This window comes from Pezoporus wallicus, unplaced genomic scaffold (assembly GCF_028554395.1).
Source record: "Pezoporus wallicus isolate ANWC-B61680 ecotype Strahan unplaced genomic scaffold, APGP_CSIRO_Pwel_v1 contig_13006, whole genome shotgun sequence".
Classification (NCBI taxonomy): domain Eukaryota; kingdom Metazoa; phylum Chordata; class Aves; order Psittaciformes; family Psittacidae; genus Pezoporus; species Pezoporus wallicus.
This window is the reverse complement of record NW_026638875.1, coordinates 313,675-330,135: the sequence shown is the minus strand read 5'-3', so window position 1 is coordinate 330,135 and position 16,461 is coordinate 313,675. Positions and strand designations below refer to the sequence as shown.

The following is a 16,461-nucleotide window of genomic DNA, read 5'->3' as shown; positions in this document are numbered from 1 at the left end:
TACACTGTAACACCACAGATTGTAAGAGAAACCTCAGGAGCCCAAGCCTCTCTGATCGTGATCAGGGATTCTTCTACACAGTTTTTGATGACCAGCTATTACAAGAGCTGCATTCAAACTTTTTGGTTGAGCCAGTTGCTTAACAGAGATGTGATGTAATGCAGTAGAGGCACAGTGTGAATGCTTTCTTCACACAGAGCCGCTTCTGTTCCCAAATGTGCTTTTTATAAAACGCATTGTCTGATAGCACAGCATATGGCTCATGATTTTGTAGCTTTTTTTAAGAACTTACTATTCATCTGGCTCTGCCTCTGTCTGGCAGGAAGCAACTCAAAGCTCTTCCTTGCCTCAGTTTTCTTTAATGACAAATGAAGGTAATACTGCCTTATTAAGAGTGTGTTTTGTCCTCTGGATAAAGCCAGTATCTTTGTTACAGCAAATATGCCAGCCAGATTATCCCACCACTGCTACATCTGCCAGAGTTCATGTTCTTACTTGATAAGTGCTTGTCAGAGCTAAAATACTCTCCTTTTGAGAAATCACTCTGGTTTCCTTCATCAGTTCCATTAAACCCTTACTGCTGAGCTTCCTCAGCTTGCCACTTACCCTGTAACTTAGAAGAATAAGACCTAGTCTAGTGGAAGGTGTCCCTGCCCATGGCAGGGGATTGGAACTGAATGAGCTTTAAGGTCCCTTCCAAGCCAAGCCAGCCTGGGATTCTATGAAGTGCTTTTCCAGCTCTCTGTTCTTCTTTTCTACCTGAACAGCCACTTGGCCCTGCAAAGTGGCTGAGTGTGCAGTGCCAGTTCCTATCCAGGCCCCATCCAAGCTGGTCTTGAATACTGCCAGGGATGGGGCAGCCACAGCTTCTCTGGGCAACCTGTGCCAGGACCTCACCACCCTCACAGGGAAGAACTTCTTCCTAAGATCTTGTCTCATCTACCTTTATTCTGAAACTAAATCTGACATGGTGTCATAAGGACCCTGGGGATGTGCTGACACACATTGTCACGTGCGCATTGCTATGGAGAGGATGCCAGCGTAGTGTGGCTGGGCAGGAGCTGAACATACATGTTACTAGTCTAATGAGTTTTTATCTAGTTTATAGTGTCCTCTGACCCATCTGTGTGCACAGATCTCTTCAGCATGAAGATACTTCTGCAATGAATTGGGGTCAATGAAGCTGGAAGCTTCACATTGGGCTCTGCTCAAATAATACTATCATCTCAGCCTACATTAGATATACGATTAGGTTGGACTTTTATATCCTGCTGGTGTTATGCAGTTTAGAGACATTGTCTCCCATCTTGCCTTCCAGAGGCTGCAGCAACCTCTGCTGCTGACTGAAGGGCAGATATTTTGATATCCCAGTAGTGGAGTTTGAAACAATGGTTACAGGAAGGCTGTTGGCCTGGGAGGACATGTGCATGCACTACTTGTGGGCAGCCAGGAGAGGGGCACAGAGCTTCAGACATTGTTTTTGTGCAGGTCCTACTGTAACTGCTTTAAGTTGTAGGTAGGGAGAGCTCTTGGCCTGTAAGATCAAACTAGGTGTCTATGTGACATTCTGTTGTATCTGTCAGGTGAAAACACAAGTCAAGGAGATTCAAAGTGGTTTAAGTTGTGCTACCTTGTCCTAGATTTGAGCATACAAGAGGAATGCATGTTATGGTTATAGAGGCAATGAAAATCATAGAATCATTGAATTATTTAGATTGAAAAAGACCTTTAATATCATTGGGCCCAATCGCTAACCCAGCACTGCCAAGCCCACCGCTAAACCATGTTCCTGAGCACCACATCTACACATCATTTAAACACCTCCAGGGATGGTGACCACCACTTCCCCGGGTAGCCTGTTCCAGGGCTTGACAGCCCTTTGGGTGAAGAAATTATTCCATGAGGTATTATTGCTGATTGCTATGTAAGGAGAGAAGTGGGGAGAAAGCTGCCAAGAAAGATAAGCAGGGAAGGATATGGACCAACAGTTGGCTGTGCCATGTCAGGTGATGTGAGGTGTGCTGGGCACTACCTGAGTGGGTGCAGGACTGGCATTGTGCTGAAGCAGTTAGTGCCCCAAGGGCTCCTGCAGCCCTGCTGTGAGTTGGAAAGGGGCGAGCTTCAGGAGTTCTGTCTTCTGCTACTTATTTCTCAGCTGGAAAGCCTGGGAAGTAGAGTTAGAATTGACTGCGTGTGTGTTTAAAGCTGTAATTCACAGAGATCAGAAAGGGAAGAGACCAGCAAGTCATTCACATGTGTGTTCTCTGCCATCCTGAGCCCAGTGCTCCACACATACTACCCAGAAATTCAGAGCCCTTCTGCCAAGCACAAATTTGCCATCATGTGAGTCCTGGCTGTGGTAGATAGAGCTGAGCTCTGCCTGTGACTGTTCCCTTTCTACAGTATGGCCTCATGAATTTGCTGGAATGAGAGTCAGGGACAAAAAGTAAAGGTGCATCTGCCACCTTCTCCCCATCACTTGCTGGAGGGAGCTCTCGTAGCTGCCATGGAGCAAGAAAATCAGCCTTGGAGAAGTTGCCACACACAGTAGCCCTGGAGCATCTGGTCATGGGAGCAGCGTGCCTAGGAAGACAGCCAGCCACGTGGAGCACGGCAGGGGGCCAGCTGCCCTGATCCCTTTGGGTCTGCTGGGGCAGGAGGTAAGAGGTGGGAAGACACGATGGGAAGAAGAGCAGAAAGGGAGAGGAAGGCTCTCGGGAAGCAGGTCAACATTCAGTGTGGCTCTCCCTCATTTGAGAGAAGTGTTTCCATTCTAAGCAGTGTGACACCTCAGGAAATAAAGTGTAGAACCCCTTCCAGGCTGCACGTCATTGCATGGCTTGTCTGAGACTAAAGACTGGGGTTAAGAAAGGTGGGAAGGTAAAGGAGAGGATGAGGAGAAGGAGCTGGAGAGGGACCTCAGGGAGTGAAAAAGAATGCAGAAGGAGCTTGAAACAAGGACTGAAGACAAGAGGGAAGGGAGAGACTGTGAGCTTCCACTTCCCCTGGGCACTGTCTCCATTGAGTATGTTTAATGGCTTTGGCTTCCCAGAGGAAATTGCTTCTGAGAGACTTTCCTGGGTGCTGAAGGCTGGCCAGTCTCTACCACACCAGTGCCAAGCTTGCTGGGAACCAGCACAGCTGACCCCGTGCTGTGAGCAAGAGAGCAGAGCAGCAGAAGGAGAGTGAGGAGCAGCTCCTCCACTTTGGACCACTGGAAAATACAAGGGACGGCTCAGCCCCATAAAGCCAAGGCATTTGTTCTGGTTTCCGAAACACTTCATTAATGTCATTGACAGTACCAGCAGGTTCCTGAGATTAGCATGCTTCTATTTTTGAAGAGTTATTTGTTGGGGCAGGCTGCCAGGCAGTGCCAGCAGCCTTAGGATCCTTTCTGTCTGGATTGGCAGGACACACTGGTCTTTTGCCTTTCATAAGCCTTCGTGAAGCCATGTAGCTGCAGCTCTTCACAATGCTTCTCCACACCTCTAAGGGGATGTTTCTTTGGGGTTTGCAGCTAACCCTGTGGCAAGACACAAATCCCTTGTGTGCTAGGACAGAAACCACTTTTCCTCTAGTGCTGCATCACAGGCAGCACCCAGGCTGAGCAAGGTTTGGGGTGCAAGGATCATGCAGAGACAGAGATGAAGTGTGTAGGGTGTCAGGGTGTTCTCTGGCTGTACCTAGGTCTTGGTGTGGAGTTCCAGGCACAGCTTCTCAAGGAGCAGCACATTGTGCTGATACAGCAGGTGAGGGATGTGGCTGCCTCATGCTTGTTCCTGGGCACTGCATCCTGCTGTGTCAGGATGTGTCATCACTGGAGTCACAGAAAAAGGAGCTGGGGGAAGGTAAAGTTCTTCTGCTTATCAGCTTGGGCCCCTTGGAAATACAAGCAATGGGACCTGCTTCTCCCCAGCTCCAGCTGGAAGGTGTAAGAGCACAGCAGCACCCCAGCCCCAAATCCATTTCATACTGGTATTCTCTCCTAAGGGTGTCTTTAATGCCTGATGTTCTGATCTGAGAGCTGTGCTTGAGTCACAGCACTCAAATGCATTGTGATCTGTTCTTGCCCGTTTCTGGCTCAAGTGCTCATTGAGAACTGCATTGAAAGCATTTTACTTCCAGTTAGCCTATGAAATAGAGGGTGAGCCCCAGGTGTGAAGATTGTTTTAAAGCTTGGAAGCTGTCTTCTGTTTATGCTGGGATCCTGCAAGATCAGAGGAAAACAGCTTTACTGAGAAACTGCAGTTCTAAAGACAGCCTCAGCCTTGGCCCCCTCCAGTTTCCTCTGTGCCTAGAAATGGGTGCTGGTAAGGTGATGCCTCCTGAGGGTTGTGCTGTTCCATCTCTGCTGTGATACTGCCATACAAAAAGCATGGCAGAAAGCCAGAGGAGTTTGCAGAGGCCAAACCTGTGCTCTCAGCTTAAGTGGCTTTTAAGATTGAGCCTGTCTTTAGCTGTCCTGTTGTCCCTCGAGGACTCTTGGCTCTCCCTAGCTAAAGCAGAAGTACAAGGAGGATTACGACAGATGCTCAGGAACAGGAGGCTTTTCCTGGACGTAAAAGGGAAGATTTTCCCTTGAGACCAAGAAGCTGCCAAATGCTTAGGATGCAGTGTGGCTTTTTTGTTCTCAAGCATTAGAGCACAATGGGAGGGAGGAGACGACCATACAACAGTCCTGTAAGTGGGGTCTCGAAAGCTGGGGAGGAACCAGTAAAGCTGATGCAGAAATTAAGCACTATCAAAATAACCTTCAAATGTGCTTATTGCCTTGCTGTGGGACCACACTCTGCAGGCTGTGTGTATCTTGGTGGGCAGGCTCCCAACCCAACAATGATTTAAGATGAGTTTCTTGTCTTTGGCTCACAAGATTTGCGATTTGTTTGGGTGTTTAGTTGATACCTTTGGGAGTGGGAGCTAATGGATCCTGCAGTCTCTTTCCTAGTACTTCTTGTGCTAGGGGGGCTGAATGGCCGCTGTTACTGCTGGGGACAGTTCTGTGGCTAGGTCAGGAGCAGAGTGCAGGTCCTGGTCAGCATTAACTGAACAACTGTTGTCATCGCACCATTTGCAGAGGCTTTCAAAGGATTCCCCCTCACTTATGCTGGTGGAGACCTCTGTTTTCCTGGCCAGAGCTGTGCTGTGTTGTGCTTCTCCTGGGTTTACTGCAGTCAGGGTGGATTTACTCAGCCCTGGCTGGAGGCTGAGCTGTGAGTTTCCCTTTCAGTTTGGGCTCTCAGGTGCACACAGGTAGCTTTAGCTGTCCATGCTGACACAGGCAAAATGAGGTGAGCAGACCATTGCCTCCCTGAATGGCTAGGCCTTTTCCTGGCCATGCTGCTCTGTTCATGAGCCCTGCTCTGCATTTACACAGCATTCTTCATGTGAGGCCCTCCCTGGGCAGGCCATGGTGGCATCTAACCTGATGTATCTCTGAACATCTTGGCAAGGCAATTCCACCCTCAGCCCTGGATCCAAGTCCACAGCTGGCCGTCAACTGAGTCAGCAGGGCAGGATGGCACAGGGAAAGGAAAATATTCCAAATCAGGCCTTGGGAACAGCATCTGCTCGTGGCAGAGACTGGTTTAATCTCCTTAGCAAGTGCCTCAATCATAGAATCAGCAGGATGCTAATTAATTGAGAGGCACTCAACAACAGACATTGAGATCCCTCCGGGCTTTAAGTGGAACCCTTTTGGGTTTGGCAGTTGTAGCTGTCTGTTCTCCTAACTAGTGAGTCTACCCTGGGGCTAAAGCCCTGTGTGGGGTGTCTCAGCTCCAGTAACCCTGCATCTACCCATCCTACTTCTGTTTTGGTAGGGCTGGGCTGTCCACATGCGAGGGAGAAGCCATATCTCTGTGCTGACACAGAAGCACCCACAGAAGCCTCCTGCCCTTGGCTCTTGGCTGAGGGAGCCAGCGGACAGGGTGGCTGTGATCCACTGAAGCCCACACCCTGCCTCTCCTGAGCCCGTCTGTTCTGGAGCTGCCCCCCTGATCTCCACTCTGGAAGCCCACAAGCAGGTTAAGCCCAGCATTTTAATTGGCTGTGACAGCTCAGTTTGTTATCTCGTGTTTAGTTATTGACAGGGGTGCACGTGACTGGATTCACAGTGAAGGTCAGTGACAGGCTGGGCCAGAGGCCCCTGTTTGGTGCACCGCAGGATGTGGAGTGGGACTCCAGAAGCTCTTCCAGGACCAGCTGTAAACCAGTGGTACTATCACACAGCCAGCAGCACGTCAGAGATGACTACACCAGGGATGTGTGACACCCTATTGCAGAGGATGTGGAGGCTGGAAGAGAAGTGGGTTTGAATGAGTGTCTGGCAGCCACGTGAAAGCCACTCTTTCCAGGGCTGTTTGAGACAAGGACTGGATGTAAAGCCCCCAGTCTGGGAAGATGCCCCAGCTTGCATAGCACTGATATCCAGCCCTCCCCAAACCAGTTTGGTGTCTTCATCTTAGTTTTGTCTTGTGCTTTTCCTAAAAGGGACAGGGCTAAAAAAGGAAGAACATGATGAGTGGGGAGGGAGGTGTGTGCTGCATGGCTGGGTTGGTGCTCCCACACAGTCCCAGCAGTGCTCCTGGGGGGAGGTCCTTAACGGGAAGCTGCTGCAATTCAGTGCTCCAGCTCAGGCAGGAATGGCTGGGACTGAGGTAGTCAGCAGCAGGATGACTACCTCAAGGGACTGGACCTGCAGGATGGATGGATGGATGGTGGCTGTGTGCATGGCCAGGGGGGCATGTTCAGCTCCCCACTGTTAACCAAGTGCCTGCTCTTTCATCCTGGCTAAAAGTTCAAGAGAAGGACTCCAGAAATGTTGGCTTCAGCTTCTCATCACTGGTGGGTTAGAATGTCCTCAAGTCCCCCCATCTCCAGACAGGCTCAAGGAGCTTGATGGGGGCTCTGGAGAGGAGCAGTTGCTGGGTGATAAGGCAATGAGGGACTGTGAGCACATGTTGGTGGGTTTTGGGTAAGAGCTCCAAAATCCTGGCTGAGGCATTAAGACATGTTGAATGTGCCTTTCCAAGGAGCTGGAGAGCTGAGAGAGGAAGGTTTATGGTCTTCCAGTGAGCCACAAGCTGTGGGAGGAAGGGCTGAAGACCTGCTTCTGTGGTGGAGAGGGTTATGTGGCAAAGGGAGGATGCTAAGAGTTAGCCTGCTGTCCTGGGACAGCATGTGATGGTGCCTTTGGCCAGCCCTTTGCCTCTGTCCCAGCACCTGCCAGGTCCATGGCTCAAATGCAGCACAACAAGCATGCATTAGCGAGAAGTGGGATGAAATCGTTAGTGCTGATGGATCCCTCCAGAGCTAGAAGTATTGATCAGCCACAGGACAAGGAGAAGGTCAGGGGGAGAGATGGAGGGGTGAAGGGGTGGAGGCAAGGGGAGCTGGGTTTCTGGCTGTTCCCATGAAGGCTTTCAGGATGAAAAGGAGGAAAGGCTGCGGGTGGCTGATCAGGCCCCTCCACATGCCTTCTCCTGCCCTTGCACTGACTGGCTGTGCTGGATCCCTCTTCATGTGCTGCTCTGCTTCACTGCCTTCCTCTCCTAACCCAGGCACCCCACAAAGAAGCTGATGCCTGTAAAATGCCTTCACTGTGCTCCAGTCTCCTCTCTTTTCATGACTGTGACCCTAGGGAGCCCCCAGCTCTTGGGGCAGAGCTGGCTCCACTCCTGCTAGCACCCTGCATCCAGGCACAGGGAATTCACTCCCTTGCTGGTTTTGCCCAAGGCTTTGCTGCTCCTCCTGTGTGACAGCCCGCCCTTAGCCCTGCCACCCGTCTAGGAGCCTGGCTCCATCTCAGATGTGCTGAGGAGGCCCCGGGAGTTTGGGCAGCACAGGTGGAATAGAGGTGGTGGGTGCCCATCCCACTACTGCTCCCTGCAGTTTGAGCTCAGAGGGGAAAACCCAGATCCAGCCTTACGCTGAGATCAGCAGCATCTTGCTGTCTCAGCGAGACAGTTGCCAGGCTGACCTGAGCTTGCTTCTTGTTTTACCAGTGTTAGAAGCCAAATAATCTGCTTTAAAAAATCTATCCTGCCAGCCCACAGGAAAGTTGGACTCAAGTGCCCTCAGCTGCTGACATGTCCTGGTCACGGGAATCACAGAATCCCAGGCTGGATTGGGTAGGAGGGGACGTTAAAGCTCATCCAGTTCCAACCCCCTACCACGGGCAGGGAAACCTTCCACTAGAGCAGGTTGCTCCAAGCCCTGTCCCAGCTGGCCTTGATGGGGCAGGGATGGGGCAGCCACAGCTTCTCTGGGCTACCTGTGCCAGGGCCTCAGCACCTTCACAGGGCAGGATATCCAAATCTAAATCTCACCACAGGTTGACCTTGAATGGAGCTCATGGGGCTCCCTGGTACCCAGCTAGGAGTGGGAGCCCCTCCTCACCTCCAGGCCAAGCTGCACATAACCAGCCAGTGGAGAGGAGCAGCTTCATCCTGTGTCCCGAAACACAGCTGCTGGGGGTGGGTGAACTGTGGAAACTCAGAGAAAAATCAAGTCTTTTCACTCCATCAGCCTCCCCTTAAACCATCACAGCAGCTCACAGCCCTTGGAAGTGGCATTATCCTGCTCTCCCAAGGAGGGTAAGAGTGACCAGCTGTGCTCCATGAGGGTGGGTGGTACCTTAGAGAATGTGCCAGTCTCTGGCCTCTGAGGAAAGAGACCCTGCTCTCTCTGCTCTGCCTCACGCCTGTCAGCTTGCTAAACACAGGCAGTTATTGAACAGTTTGGCTCGGCTCTGCTCTGCTCAGCTCCACTCTGCTGACAGGATTTTATTTAAAGCCTGGCTTTGCTCTGGGAGGGGGCTGTTGCAGGAGCAGCACAGCAGGGTTGGGAGCTGTGGATGCTGGCTTCTGCAGTGGGGAGGAGTCAGGCAGGCATGGAGGGTACTGCTCAGGAGAGGTGGGCCTGTGGCAGCCTAGAATGTCACTGCAGGTGAGGACTTGGAGAACGGCACCTCCTAAAGGGGTGTCTCCTGGTGGTGGGAGAACTCTTCCTGCACCAGCCCTCTTCCCACAGCCATCTGTCTCCTGATGCATCTCTATACCAGGAGAGTTCAGCTACCTCTAGTCCAAAGCAACATGTTTGCTTGTTCTAAGACATCTTGATATCCGTGGCAGGGGGTTGGAAGTAGACGATCTTTATGGTCCCTTCCAACCTAAACTATTATGTGATTCTGTGATTAAGCATCCTGCATTTTGCATGTGTGATTGGAGTGCCTTTGTTCCTGGTGCAGCTACGAGGGGTGTTGGAGGGGTGGACACTGCAGTGGGGGTGAAGTTTGCACATGCTTTGGTGCCTGCAATACCCAAGGGAGTTAGATGAGTGAGCCCTTCTTTAGAATGCACATACTTTGATCCAGATTCTAGTGCTCCGGGAGATGGTTTGAGACTTTTGAGGTGGAGACTCTTGGATGCACAGCTCCTCCCTGGCTCCCTGGCTCCCAAAGCAGCAGCGAGCTCCCCTCATTGCCTTTAACCTCCACTCTGCCCTACTGGGACAAGCTGTTCCTGTGGCAGTTAAGTGCATGTGGATCCCTGCACTCTCTGCCAGGCTCTGGAGCAGCAATAGCAAGTGCTGGAGTGATGCCTGGTCTCATTGTCCCTGCTGGGCTGGTGGAGGAGGAGGAAGAGAAGGAGGAGAAAAACGAAAAGGAGGAGGAGGGCCAACCTCTCTGTCTTCTGCTCACTTAGGAGCAGGTTATCTCCCACTGGCTCTCCAGAGCCATGAAATTCACTATCTAAGCTGAGATCTAAGTCAAGCAGCTTCATTACAAGGAGAAGGGAGTCCAAGGCAGCACGCTCAACACACACTGTGTTCCAGGGCCAGATTCCTCCCTCTGTAAATCAACTTTACTCTCCCATCCTCAGCCAATCAATGCAGCTGATGGACCCAGACCTCCAATACCAGGCAGGAGGTGCCTGCGCACAGGCAGCTTTGGGAATGACTGTGATGGCAAATCCCAAGGGCTGCTTGTTCCTGGACTAAGAGTGCAGCTGAACCATGGGAATCTTTCTTGATGGGTTGGTGGGCTTTTTTCCCCTCCTGTTTTCAGGACAAGATCCTCTCATTTGGCTGAGACAGAAGGGCTGTGAGCACAGGGAGAAGCAGGGCTCGGAGGAGCAGCGTGTTTCATAGCTCAAGCAACGAAAGGAGGGGACTCATGGTTTGAATGAACAGAGGAACTTGAACGGGGCCCAGCCCTATTAGAGGGACACAGGAGATCATCTCGTTAAGGCAGAGCCTGCAGCCAGGATGGAAAATTACTGGTAGTCCCATGGTGGGAGGGCAGGAGGTGGCTGGGGGGGGCTGGCAGCTTGCCGGCCCCAGCACATGCTTTGTGCTGCAGCAGGGGAGCAGACAGGGCACAGCATATCCCTGCCCTTTGCCAGGTCCTGATGGCAACACTCCCCATCCCAGGCTGTGTTGCAGGGAGAGGATGCTGATCTCCCTGCAGGATTGCATCTTCCCAAGCAGCTTCCTCATCTCTGCTGGAGAGTAGTGTGGCTGGCTCCTGCCTGTTGCCTGCAGCCCAAGACCTAAGCTCATTCTACATAGCAGCCTCCTCTTGTTCTGCATGAAACCCAGCAGTTCTGGGAGAATCAAGCTGTCCCTGAAGGCTCTAGCCAAGGTTTGAGGGTTCTGTTTGGGGTGTCCAAGGTCCAATTGCCCTTCTGTCATTCTGGCCCTGATTGTTTTGGAGCCAGCAAGCTGTGGGGCTTTTGTTGCCCTCTGAATGCAAGGCTGGGTCAAATCATACCTGCCCTAAGGTGGGCTGGCTATGGGATGCAGAATGGAGCCCATCACCAACAGACAGTGCTCCAATATCACTGTCCTAAGGCCAAGCCAGCCTGGTAGCCTCCTTGCTCTTGCCGTGGCCCCAGAGCACACAGTCCCACACCCATGGAGCAGCTCTACCTGGCAGACACCTCTACCTCAGCACAAGGACACTCCCATGGCCACCAAGGTCACCCTTTCACCGCTTTGTACGCACTGCTGGTTTCTGAGAGTTGGCTCCTGGGCATTTTTGGAAATAGACCCTTGGGATTATATCTCACCAGCTGCTAATACTCCTTTTTTTCTCCCCTTTTTGAACAGCTTGGCTATCAAGGATCCAGGGCTGAGCCAGGCAGGGCCAGCAGCCACATGCTCCAAACGCTGTCTTTAAGGGCACCAATACAAACATCACACTTGCGCACAACCAAGGCTAAATTTAGCTCCGGCTTCTCTGCACGTCAGTGGAACGCATGCTCCTCAGGGTGGGACCTGCTGCACTGCTCAGCTGCACTGCTCAACTGCCAAGGTGGGCAGCCAGCACATCTGCCCCAGGCTGCATCCCCTCGTGCCGCCGCAGTAGCCCCATGTGCATGCATGTTCGCCATGCCTCAAACCCTGCCCTACCCCAAACCCTGCCCTGCCCCAGAGCTTGGATTCAGACCTCTGCTTCCCTTGCTGCTCATCTGAACGTTCCCTCTCTGCTGGTGATGGCTCAGTGCTTCATCCATCACCAGCCATCCTCCACCATGGATCCTCATGGCATCACCAGCACTGGGTGCTGCTGCGGAAAGGTGGCCAAGGGGTGCAAAGGTACCTGCAGCAGGGATGAGGGTGCCAGCTTGCATCTGCCAGGTTGAGATAGCACTGTGGTCCTTGCAACAGCAGCTTTGGAGAGGAACAGGGCTGTGCTGGAGCATTTTTGTTAGTTTTATGGCCTTTATCCTCTTTTTCATAATATCTCTCCAGGTTTCTTCCAGAGGTGGGGGAAATGAAAGGTCCCAGGGCCTTGTGTCCTGCCATCTCCCCTCTGCCCACAGCATCATTGCTGGGTTCAGCAGCTGCAGGCATGACATTGGAGCTGAGGCAGCAACAGTGCTGGCAGTCCCAGCTGGTAGAACAGCACATTGCTCTTAAGCTGGTCTTGTTCAAGAAAGGAGACTCTTGATGGGTGGAAATGCTGCTGGCTTTCCTCTGGAGCCCCAGCAGCATCCCAATCGCAGTAACCTTTTCCCCATCCACATGCCCCACTTTCCGCCATGCTGTTTTGATAGCAGAGCTGCCATAAGGCTGCCTGTGGAATAGGCTTGTGAGCCTGGCAGCCCCTGCCAAGGCCCAGCTGCTTCGTGCCTCAGTTTCCCTACCAGCAAATCCCACAGGATGGCTTCCTGCATGGAGATATATGAAACATGGATGTTTCCATGGTTGGGGTAATGGTTGGACTTGATGATCTTAAAGATCTAGTCCAACCTTGTTGATTGTATGATTCTATGATTCCAGCTTGCATTGGTGCTCAGTACAGGCAGACAGTGTAAAACCCCATCCCCAACCCTGCACATAATCCTTCAGCTCCAGGCTTCCCTGTCATTACATGGCATCACCTGGATCTGTTCGAGGACCTGGTACCACAGGTCCATGTCTGTCCACTGTGCTCTGGCTCTGGAGCCATTAGGACAGAAAGGCTCCAGCCAGGGGACAGAAAGGAGCTGCTACTTTTGCACTGGTGATGACAGTTCCCCACACTGCTGCTGGTATTGGCCATGCCATGGAAAATTACCTGGTGCTGCTGCTGCAGGAATCAATCTGTGCATGGGGAAAAGAGGGGGGTACAAAATGAGGCTGGCTGAGGTGTGTGCTTGGGAAACACACCAGAAAGCTGATTTGGAGGGCTTCAGCACCCAGCCAGGAGGCTTAAAATAGCATCTCCTGCTGCTTGCTTGGCCCTGTGCTCACTGTGGGCTGGGGATGAGGGGGTGAATGGCCCTGGGGTGGCAAACTCTGCTTCATCCCGGCAGCCCACAGTGCTGGGGCAGAGGCTTGGGTCTAGCAAGCAGCACTATGCTTCTGGCAGCCATTTGTGACCTGACTTACCCCGCAGCATCCAAATGCTTCCTCCCACTTCTGGCCCTTATCCCGTTGGAGCTGGTGGCTCCCAGGATGCTCAGGCTTTGCAGGAGCCTGGCCAGGAGTCCCTGTGCTGCTGGCTGGTTGCTGGCTGGTGGGGCCCCAGCCCTGAGCAGCAGGGGCGGATGGTACAGACATCCGCTCATCCCCTCAGACCCACTTGCTTTGGTGAACTGAGTGTGGGGTGCCTGCCTGATAGCCAGCCTTGAGCCTGTGTCCATCAACTGCTCTGGTATGTGTGGCAGCACAATGAAGGTGGGAATCTAGGCCCGGTCCCAGGAGACCATAGCAAAGCCCATCTGGGAGAAATGAAGGGATTTGGATGTGGCAGCACTTGGTGCATCCTCTGTGCTTGACATCCTCAACAGGATCACCCCTCTTTGGCACAAGGAACAGGACATCCCTTAGCTGCGGCCCAACTTCAGCATCATCACTGACATCTCTGGGAAAGAGGGCTCCTCGGGTCTTTGGGAAGTGCTAATGGAAATGAGCATTGGGGTATGTGACTAAATGCTAGGAGATGACACAAGGCTGCAGGCAGCACCCAATTCTGCAGCAAGGTCCTGGGGAGTCCCTGTCTGGGGCTGTGACCTCCCTGATACCATTTTTGGAGCCAGACCTTTGTTCATCTGGCTTAGTGTCACATGGCTGGGCATGTGGAAAATGCCACATTGACCTGCATTAGAAGTGCAATGAAAAATAACGTGGAAGATTCTGTGCTGTAGAACTCCCTTGCTTCCCCTTAATCACACAATTGAAGGTGCAGAAGGCTCTATGTGAAGGTGATTTCTGAACCCCTACATGGGGTGACACCCCAGTCATCCCACCTTAGAGCACAGAGAGGTTGTGCTCTTCTCAAGCCTAATTGATCATGCAATTATCTCAGTACAGGGCTCTGCTCCTTTGGCAAGACAGCCTTCTAAAAGCTGTCACTTGATAAAGTCGAGCTTCATGTGGAGAAGGTAAATCCCTGGTGTGAAAAATCATTTATTCCCAGAGAGATCGTTGGCAGTTGGAGGAGGAGGTGGAGGTTTAAATTTGCAAGTTGTCAGAAAGATTTTAATCCAATCCTGACACATCCCTGACCAGTTCAGAGGAAACTCCTTGGCTGCTGGACACACAGGGGGGCAGCCCTGAAGGCAGGGAAGATCTGAGCCCATTGGAAGTGTTGGGCTGGTTCCTAGCTGAGAGATTGAAGGGTCTCTGTGCTCCCTGACATCTCTCCAAGGTGGGAAGGTGAACAGAGCCTTGATGACTCAGCAGGAAAGGCTGAAGTCAGCTGAAAACTGGTTGCCATCCAAAAAGCCTGGAACAAGCTGTTAAAACAGATGTACCCGGGATGGAGGTGAATATCTGTATCAGCAGACATTCCTCCAGCCCCTCAGGAAGTGTTTGTAGGATGAGTTTTCCATGGCCGTTCTCAAGGCAGCCCATGGCCCAGCAGTTAAAGGTGCTATGAAGCACAGAGCTGTGTAGGCCACTGGCTGAGAGGTGATGAGGTTGAGGTCTGGGGTACCTGTAGGCACCTGCTGCCATCCTGGGAATTTAGGGTTAGGGCAAACCTGGATCTCTGGATGAGAGTGGTGCTAACAAGACCCTGATTCAACCTCCCTCAAAACACCAGCACTACTCCTATGGGTGGTGGTTACAAGGAATGCCAAGAAATTCCTTTCTAGGGCTAGCTTAGATTCACAGCTGGGTAGGACCTCCAGAGATAGTCTCTAAGATCCCTACCCTCTTGCAGCATCTTGCATTGTGTAGGAAAACCTGAGCCTCACACAACCTACAAGAAACCTTGGTTTTCCCATGCTGACAAGTAAGTAGCACTGCAAAGCAGGATGGAGCAGCAGCAGGCCCTGACTCATGTACACTGTCTCTACAAGGAAGATCTGGAATGTTTTCCCTGAACTCTCCTGCCAGATACGCCCAGCAGGAAAGAGGAACAAGTGCTAGCCTGGACACCAGACCACAGCCCTGCCCTTGAGAGTCCTCCTAGGTGAACAACCCTGGGGCTGGGTTGATGAGGAAACAAGCCCATGGGGACAGGTGATGGGGTCCTCAGAAGGTTCTGCACAGAAAGATTTTCGGAAGGGCCAGTTCTGAATGGCATGTCTTGTGCAGTTTGTGAATGTTCCATCCCTAGCAGTGTTCAAGGCCAGGTTGGATGGGACTTTGAGCAACCTGTCTAGTGGAAGGTGTCCTTGCCCATGGCAGGGGGGGTGGAACTGGATGAGCTTTAAGGTCCCTTCCAACCTAAACCAGGCTGGGATTCTGTGATTCTATGAACGTGGGAGCGGAGGCTGTTGTATCCCCAAATGTGGAAAACATGAATCAAAGCAGTACTAAAGAAGTACAGGGGAAGGAATGGTGGTAGGATGAGCTTGCCTGGCTTGGAGGCAAGTTGGAATCAGCCCTTGCTCTAGGGGAGGCTGGGGCCCTCTGTCGTTGCTGGACAAGCTGTACCAGTTCAGGACACAGACTTGCTTCATACCTTGGGAGCTCCAGGCTCCTTTAGAAACTTGGGCACTATTATAAGGGTGGTGGGCAAACCTCCTCAGACTGGCTGCCTTGCAAAGCTGGTGGCCTCTGACAACTCAGGATCAGGGCAGAGGGGGCAACTACCAGCATCCACACATCACGCAGAAGATGAAGGTCCTGCATCTTCCCCACTGTGGCACCAGCTCTCTCTAACCCTCCCCATGGTGGTGTTCACAGCCACTGGTTTTGCCTCACCCAAACAGCCACCCCACAAACCTCCTGCTCCAGGCAACGAGCTGCCACCCCAGCATCAATATGTGGGGGGATTGAGACTGCTCCAGTCACAGCCTCCAGTCCCCAGTGGTAAACCACCTATGACACCACAGCTATCACCATCCTCACTCCCTGGCACCACCCACGGCCCTGCTGTGAAGACCCTCATTGCACAGTTGCTCCTTATCCTGGCACCACCTGAGGCCCTTGACCATGACCATCCCATGCTCAGGGGAACTTTCACCCCCATGCTCCAAGAGGACCCTCAGGTATCTTGTCATCCTTAATCTTGTTTCTGGATGTTCTCAGCTCCTTTGGCCTACATGCCCCCACTCTCCAGACTCCCTAGTCCTCTTAGCCATAATTACCCAGTTCTAAGTAGCACAGACCCCTTCCTGCCCTAGAATCCCCCCTAATCATCACCTTCCCCTGATTTTAGGGACCCCCAGACCCTCTGGCCATGGCCCCATACCTTGGTCTCCCCAGGGGTTCCACTGTCCCCTGCTCCTGGGACTCCATGACCACAGGGACCCCCCCGGACCCATTTGCCATCATGGTCCAGTGCTGGGACTCCCCCAGTGCTCCATCTCCTTATGTCCCCCCCTAATGCTTCATCTTCCATTTACCCCCCCAGTGCTCTATTTCCCGTGAACCTCCCTAGTGCTCCATACCCCGTGTACCCCTCCCAGCGCTACATCTCCTATGTCCCCCCCATCGCTTCATCTCCCGTGTACCCCTCACGCTTCATCTTAAGTGTTCCATCGCCTGTGTCCTTCCCAGCGCTCCGACTCTCTTGCAGCC

General features: G+C 52.4%; 1 protein-coding gene across 1 annotated transcript in view; it reads left to right on the top strand.

Moving 5' to 3' along the window:
* EDC4 (enhancer of mRNA decapping 4) overlaps nucleotides 1-16,461 on the top strand; it is a 227,129-nt gene that overhangs the window by 82,685 nt on the left and 127,983 nt on the right. The gene's annotated exons all lie outside the window — the stretch shown is intronic.